Here is a 7,671-nt window from a genome sequence, read left to right as displayed (position 1 = left end):
GCTATAAAAACTCTCCCGTCTTGCTATCAGTGTAATTGTGACCAAAGCCCTGCTTCTGCCAAACAAGAAATGCAGCTTTGTTCAAAGAAGAAAACTTGTTCAAGCCAAATGCGCACATTTTAAATTCTTCTCGGTCATGGGTGTCAGCTCATATCCTGTACTAAAATTTATCAATGAAGGCGGAAGCCATCTGCGTAAATAATCACTGTCACTTTTGCATCAGCAGTAGCACTGCCATGAAAAAAAAATCTCATGAGCTACACTTGAATAATAAGGACGTTACAATGAGGTGCAATGAACTACATTAACACCCACTATAGATTCAAAGGCAGCCAGCGCATTGTGCCAATGCTGAAAAATAAGGCACGACTTCAGTGTTCAGCTGACATGAAACTTGCATGTGCCAGTAACTTAAACCTCTTCATCTGATTTCACCCCCTTCATGCCTTTCATCTGACCTCCTTCATGCCTTTCAAGAGATACTTTACCCTTTACCAATAATTTAAAATCCCAAGTGGAGCTGAACACTTCAAGTATTTCAACAGAGATTCCAACTTAAATGACACCAGGCCACTGTCAAACTTCTCATGCTTTCCAAGAACTTCCTGCAAAAGTCCCAAGAACTCTCCAAAGGCACACAACCATATGAACGTGATGACACGATGAAAAATATGACATATACGGCGAAGAGGATGACCACATCCTGAAGTGACAATGCAGGCGGCGAATCCCTGATGTGTTTCTTGCGGGCAAAATTGATGCCGCCAGTCCCTTTCTCAGAATAACCGGGCCTCGAGAAGACTGACTGCTCACCTCATGTACCTTCAAGGAAACAAGAAAATTTTGTTACATGGTTGCTTTAAATGAGTGAGTTGCTTAGTCCCTTTCATAACACAGTAATTGATTTAAAATCAGTGATTTCTTGGGTTTTTTCTGGGAGTGCTGCTAAAGGTGAAAGTGCGCTAAACAATATCACCACAGACAATCAATGAAATTGCCGTGATTCTGGAAGGTATCCAACTTTGCTGCCTCGGTATCCTGAATATAAGGTTTTTTTTTATCTTTGAAAGGTTTCGTTTATTAATCAAATAATAATTACTATAATCACCTTTCGTCATTATATTTTGCACACCTTCTCTCTGCAAAAAATGTTCTCTGTACTGTATAATGTGCTCCCTAGAATGCTGTAGTGAAACTGGCTTATTATAACTTACAGCTAAACGATGTTTCTACCACAAAGAAATAAATGGCCAATCATAGGAAATCATAAATATCGCACTGTGGCAAACATTTTTTTTGGAATTTGTTTCCCCTGAAATATTTCCCTCTCGATATGTATTACCTCCATGGTTCGTAGTGGTATGAGGCAGAAGTTCAGCTGACTAATGCTGAACTAGGCTGTTGCACAATTTTCTTATAAATCGCAACTATAGCACATTTTCTTGCAGACCTAACTTTCTGCGCTCTAAACAATTCCCTTTAAAAAAATTACCCCTTATTTAACCACCTGTCAAAATCCAATGCAAGCATTACTCACGCCTGTATTTGGGAGTATTATTGGTGCTACTGGCGTATTAACAGCGGGAAGTTTAAATTGTCAGTTGCCACCGTATTGTTGTAGCAGCAACCACGTTGGGCGTGTCCGTGGTGCTGGCAAATCACAACTCTCAAGGTGTAAAAGCTAAATATTTACAATACTAAAATACAAAATAGTGTTTTTTTTTTTTTGGCCACTGTTGGAGCATCCGTAATAGGCGGAATGTGAACACAATGGCCAATATTGGCGTTCACGATAACTTCTTAACACTGAGATTTTATTAGGACGAACAGACCCAGAAATTGAGTCTCGCAAAAACAAAATGCCAGCTAACCCAACCAAAATTAAGACCCGGGTGTTTCTGCCAGGGCCGTCTCAAAGTGCACTTCCAGGAAAGTTTCACTAACGTGTTCCGAAAAGCTCCGACTGTCACCTTGAGCCACAGGCCAAGCTGTCACTGAAAAGAAGTTTCAAACCATTAGTTATAAAGAAACTACCTAAAAACGCGCCATGAAAGACCCAAAAATGGCAGTGCGTACTTACTTGTAGAATGCAATGATTTCATCCCGTGCAAGAGCTTTAATGTGTCGCCTTCTGATGATACACTTCCAAGAAGGGGTCCAAATACAAATAAAATGGCCATATGCATTCCTTGTACCACTGTTCTAGGTCTATCTTCGCCCTATTGCCTAGAAAATAAACAGTACAAAAATATCAGATAATAAATTTATGCCTCGCTTTACCCAGGGAGCACGAAAAAATATTGAACAATGTCTGATTCGTTCCACGAAAGTATAATGTCTTTTTTACAGCGGAAGCCCTGGTAATCTTTCCTTGCTAAACAATTTGAGATATGAAAATATTTGAATATACTTTAAGCTCACCTGTCCTTGGTCTATGCGAACTGGTGAATATCTGCACAATATGCACAACTCAAAAAGTACTCTTTTGTGGCTTATGAGCTCCACAGAGCATTCATAATCCGCCACACTCTCCCCGACGACCCTTCAGCATGCCAAAGATATCTTCAGCCAGTGAATGCCACAGTCATGACTTCGCAGGAGCATGTAAAGAAAAGAAATAATTTGTTTTCATTTTTTTTTTTTTGCAGAGGAACAAAAACGTTTGTCACAACCTATCAGTGGAGGGCCAAATGTCTCCACAGTCAGCCATATACTCTTTCTGAACAGGTCATTGAGTATGAATACAGAATGTAGCAATCTGCTTTTGCAGTATAATTTCTACGTTCAAAGTAGAATAGAAATGGATTAATGTTTGCTGCACATCATGATGCAACAACTTTGCACCCGAGCGTTTTGAAAATTATTCCAACTCTCGAGCTGCCACTGACATTGATAGCATAAAATGGCAGGAATGGATTATTTTTAAACTTACTTTGTGACGTTACAACTTCTAACAGTCCACACGTGAGTTTTATGGGTAATTATTCTGAGGTCTCAGGTTACCACTGACATTGACAGCATAGAAACGGCACCACACTTTCTGCGTGTTTCCACCTGCCTTCCCCTCCACAAAAGGAACGTTTTGTTACTACGCTACTGCTCAGACAACCACTTTCCCGTGCATTTCACTACACGTCAGGGAGCCAACTAACGTTGACTAGTGTAAATAGACCATCTAAATTCATCGAAGGCATTGGAAGAAACAAGGAACAACTACACACACAGCATAGATAAACGTAAGCAGTGCTGCCGCCAACGCCTTGAACGCACATCAACTTTAGGCGAAATAGCGTGATTAGCACAGTAAATTTATGGCTCTCAGAAGACCAACACAACGCAATTAACAAGGAAGTTTGAAAATACCGATAAGTCTAAAGACAGACGCTCCGACAAACATGTTGTGCAGTGTGTGCGCGTGAGACAATAGCGTGCGACTAACCCGAGAAGATTCAGTACCGCTGACAGGTACAGCAACCGTCAATATACAACTAAGCAACACCACACCGTAAGGGGATATGCAGACTCGAGAAATGCGCGCACCAGCCACTTTCTAACTAGCACTAGCTAACGTACGCAGTTAGAAATGTCAAGCCGACTCCGACCCACAAACACACAAGCTTTTAATTAAAATAACGGCCGCAAACGTTTCTCGCTTCGAACAGGAAGCAGAGCGGCACGTTTATCGGACGCAGTGATGAACAAGTCAATGAATAACAACCGTTACCAGAACATAAATAAGCAGCACTGACCTTTTTTGCGCCTCCCGGAAAAACTTCACTTCGTCGAACAGTAAATACAGCCCGAGGACATGAAGAAATCCGCAGTTTCACGCCACAACCAAACTGGTAACCGTTCCCGCCAGTCTGACCGACAGTTCATTTAGTACATCAGGCGCATAACGCGAGCAATCGAGAAAAACGCTACAGAAGGCTACTGGTGGCGCTGCATGCGGACGAACAAAAACTAGCTTCAGTAAACGTTGAGACGTAGGGGCGCTGCTGTCGTTAGAAGTGTTCACGCAGTCCCGTTTTTCCCTCATCGTCGTTGTACCCGTTGCCGTCCCACTATACCATGCATCAACGCAAGCGGCGCTGCCTTGTATTCTTTCCTGTATGCTGTCAACGCATGCGCACGGCATGCCGCATTGAAGTGGCGGTCGTTTCGTAATCGTTTCGGCCAACTTTTTCTTCCTCCGTGCCTTTGGCGATGCACGCCGCCGTGGCCAGTGACCAGTCCGCGGAAGAGATCACAAACTCGGCACCCTTGATCGCTTATATTTTTGCTTCGGAAAATGGGAGTAGGCCTTTAAGCGGACGTCTACGCTGCACTGAGGCTGGAACAAAGAGCTCAGATATTAGCCAATTTAACACGTTAGTTGGGCTAAAGTTGTTTCTCTCCGCGGTCCGTGAGCGCGTGCGGTATGTGTGCATAAACTTTGATGACAGCTTTATTTCTTTCTTTGCAGTGAAAACAAAACGACGCTTCTTTATTGACTGCGTTCACTTGACAAGTCTTTCCAATACCAATTATATATACTGCGACACTCTTTGATACCCACGTTATAGATAACTACTACCGCATAGTGAATCCAGTGTGATTACTCGCTAATTAGCGAGTAATAATACATCTGCCCGTTTTCCAGCAGTTTTTCTTCATGAACACCAATAGTGCAGGGGGGACCAGCAGGAGAAGGCAGGTCATTCGGTGAACTTGAATTACTACGGCAAGTAACAACATTAGGGTAACACTGCGAATTTTCGCGATACTGCAATGCATAATTTGAAATAAGAATGCCATTTCAGTATAAATATATAGAATGTAAGGCAGAAGCCGCGGGGTAGATTTAGTTCTCCGGGTTTTGTGTCATTCTCCTCCTGCAAAGAGGCTTGCGTTTTTGCTTGTGAAAATTACTAGCCGGGACGAGACAAAATACAAAAACTAACTACTAAGCATATAACTGCATTCGTAGCATGATGTGTGTGGTGTAAAATGTGACGCAGTCGGTTACCATTATGTATGTACCCCATCACAACATAAGTAACGTGCACTAAGTACCATTGAGCGCGTACTACACCACAGCGAGATGATGACTGAGTGTTGAACAAAAACTGCCGTTTCTGCGACGCTTTGTAAACCAAATGCATAAAATGTAATGGCCTCAACAAGTATTTCGTAATGAAGATGTTCACAAAAGCACCACGAATTCTTCAGCGCTATAGCAGCTATGGCTTTGCCCGAACGGCATATGGGGAAAGGGAAGACGTTTAGTCCTTCTCAAATTGAAGTCACTGGTAATTTTGTACTTGACGCCTCAAATTAGAAAAATACGATGTTCACGAAGCGGTTTGGGTGCCGCAGAACACCTGGAAATGGGTTCCTGCAATTTCTTCTTTTGCCTAAGATATTCTCCTCTCGACATTTTTAATGCTTTGTACGGCGTTGACAAAAAAGTGGGATTTCGTTTTCTGTCAAAGGACATCACTAAAACTGCAGCTTAGCCGTATAATGAAAGTTAACTGCTGCAAGGCAGTATCATAGATGTCGGCGAAGTTCATTAAATTTTATGTGCGGTGTGCGCGTGTATATTAAACGCGCACGTGAATCTTGGGTCAAGAAGCACCTAATATATATGCGGTTCATTGTTCCAGTTGATGCATGAAAGAGTGCATACTTCACTGCCGTGCACGAGTTATGTGGAACAAGACACGAGCAAAAAATATACAAACGCACTCTCCCCAACCGTTTACTGGGACATAAGTGGAACAGCAACCGGAACCGCCGACATCGCATGACCCCATTTCTTCGGTTCCAGATAAAAACCACGAACATAAACAAAACAAGCTGACGGTTCCAGATAAGATCCACCTATATGCCTCGTTCCAGCTATTCTTTCGTTCGGATCCACATAAAATATATGGATCACCCTTTTTAACTGGAACTTATATGGAACCAGATTAAGAGTGTAGGTGAAGTTTCGGCGCGTTAAACCCCTCTATCGCCACGCTATTTATCGAATTTGCACACTAGGCTACATTGATTGGTCCCTCTGGAGTATTGTAATGAAGGCGCACAACTGGGACATCTTAGACTGTGCTAATGCATTACTCGTTTGCCAGTTGTGATTTCGAACCCGTTCTTGGTGCTGTTTATAACACGTACAAGTGTTATTAAAGTGGTGTCGCGGTTCTTCCCAACCAAGTCTTATTTGAGGATTGGGGGTTTGGAAGTAAATTGGGTGTTTCTAAGAGATTACTAAACATATGTTCAAGGCTTTAAGATATCTAAATTGTTTTCAGACAAAGCTTACCTGTAAAAAATAAAAGAAAAAACGATTTACAAAATTGCGTCCTAAGACGCCGCTAAAGGTTCATGGCGTCGAGCATTGTTGTAGCAGCATGGAGGCGAGCATTGTTGTAGCTCCTGTGCCGTACATGAGGGGGTACCCTGTCATTCGAGTCGTTTCTTGTTGGGCCGTGTTATACGCAAAACTGGTCTAGGCAAGAACAGCATCCAAGGTCCGGTGTTCAACATCAGCCTACCTGCTTAGCATGTAGACGATAGCTTTATTTAGCCGTTGTGCAAAGCCGTTCGTCTGAGGGTGCTACGCACTGGCTATTTCTTTACATGTACCGATCAGAGGGAGGACTTCCTGCAGATGTTTCGCGGGGAATACAGTTCCACGGTTTGTAACTAGAACTTTACTAGTCCCAGGTCGGAGAACTATCATCGTGGGAATAAACTGTGCCACTTCAAGCATGGTGGCTTTTATGAAGGGCCTTCGTTTCTGCGTACTTGGTGAGACAATAATCAGCGGCGACTGCTGTCCACCTGTTGCCCGCTGCATAGGTGAGAAAGGGGACTGGCAGGTCTATGCCGACTTGCTGGAACAGCACGTCGTGAATTTGAAGCGGTTGGAGCAATCCGGCAAGTCTGTGGCTGGTCTTTGGTGAGGTAGACTTCATGTGTTATATACCTCACGCCAGCTCACGTTCATCGCAGGAAAAAACTTGGGAGAGGGCGAAACGCTCACCGCCACGCTATTCCTACCAATGAGCCCAGATCCACCCCCTCTCCCCTCATCCTTGTGTCCCAGCTTCGTGAACTCGGCGACTTGACTGCTACAGACGACACTGAACGGACGAGAGTGCTCGCAATCGATGCAACGAAACGCTCGTGCTCGGCAATGTGATTTTTTTTGCCTCAAAAGAATGGACCGAAAGTGGTTTGGAACCGACGAAGAGAAAGTGACTGGTGACTTCATTCGATTGGATTAAAACGTTGTAGGGGCGTATATTCCAACACCGTGCAACAAAAACACAAAGAATGCTATGGTATTATATAAGTGCAAATATAAACATTCTGTTTTAAAGCTAAGGAAGTAAAGCGTATTTTTGCCGCAAAGGTTGTGCCTACTATCCTGCAAACGAAGCTGGTAGGTATCAACAATGCTAATATTTTGTGGGGAAGGTATTAGAGACTTCCATTTTAATAATTTTAACATTATTTCAAATATTTTCTTGAAGAGCTTGGAAATGTTTTTCAGCGTGCCTATAAAATCATCGCCTTCGAGGTGAACCGGTGCCCCGACCGTCAGCTACAGTTTAACAAAACTTGTTGCTGAGTGAGTTGGTTCATGCCTGAAGAATAAGGAAAACCTGAATTTAAGCAGTG

The 7,671-nt window shown here is 43.0% G+C and overlaps 1 long non-coding RNA gene across 1 annotated transcript; it reads right to left on the bottom strand.

The window, feature by feature from the left end:
• Window positions 1-1,773: 1,773 nt before the first annotated feature.
• On the bottom strand, window positions 1,774-3,860 carry LOC144165825 (uncharacterized). The gene is made up of 4 exons (XR_013321530.1): window positions 3,750-3,860; window positions 2,422-2,590; window positions 2,081-2,226; window positions 1,774-1,994 (listed from the first exon to the last, which is right to left on the bottom strand). It is a non-coding gene; the product is annotated as an uncharacterized LOC144165825 (long non-coding RNA).
• Between the last annotated feature and the right edge of the window lie 3,811 nt (window positions 3,861-7,671).

Source organism: Haemaphysalis longicornis, unplaced genomic scaffold, assembly GCF_048455015.1.
Source record: "Haemaphysalis longicornis isolate Haplotype H1 unplaced genomic scaffold, Haemaphysalis longicornis Haplotype H1 scaffold_1, whole genome shotgun sequence".
Classification (NCBI taxonomy): domain Eukaryota; kingdom Metazoa; phylum Arthropoda; class Arachnida; order Ixodida; family Ixodidae; genus Haemaphysalis; species Haemaphysalis longicornis.
This window is presented reverse-complemented; position numbering and strand designations above follow the sequence as displayed.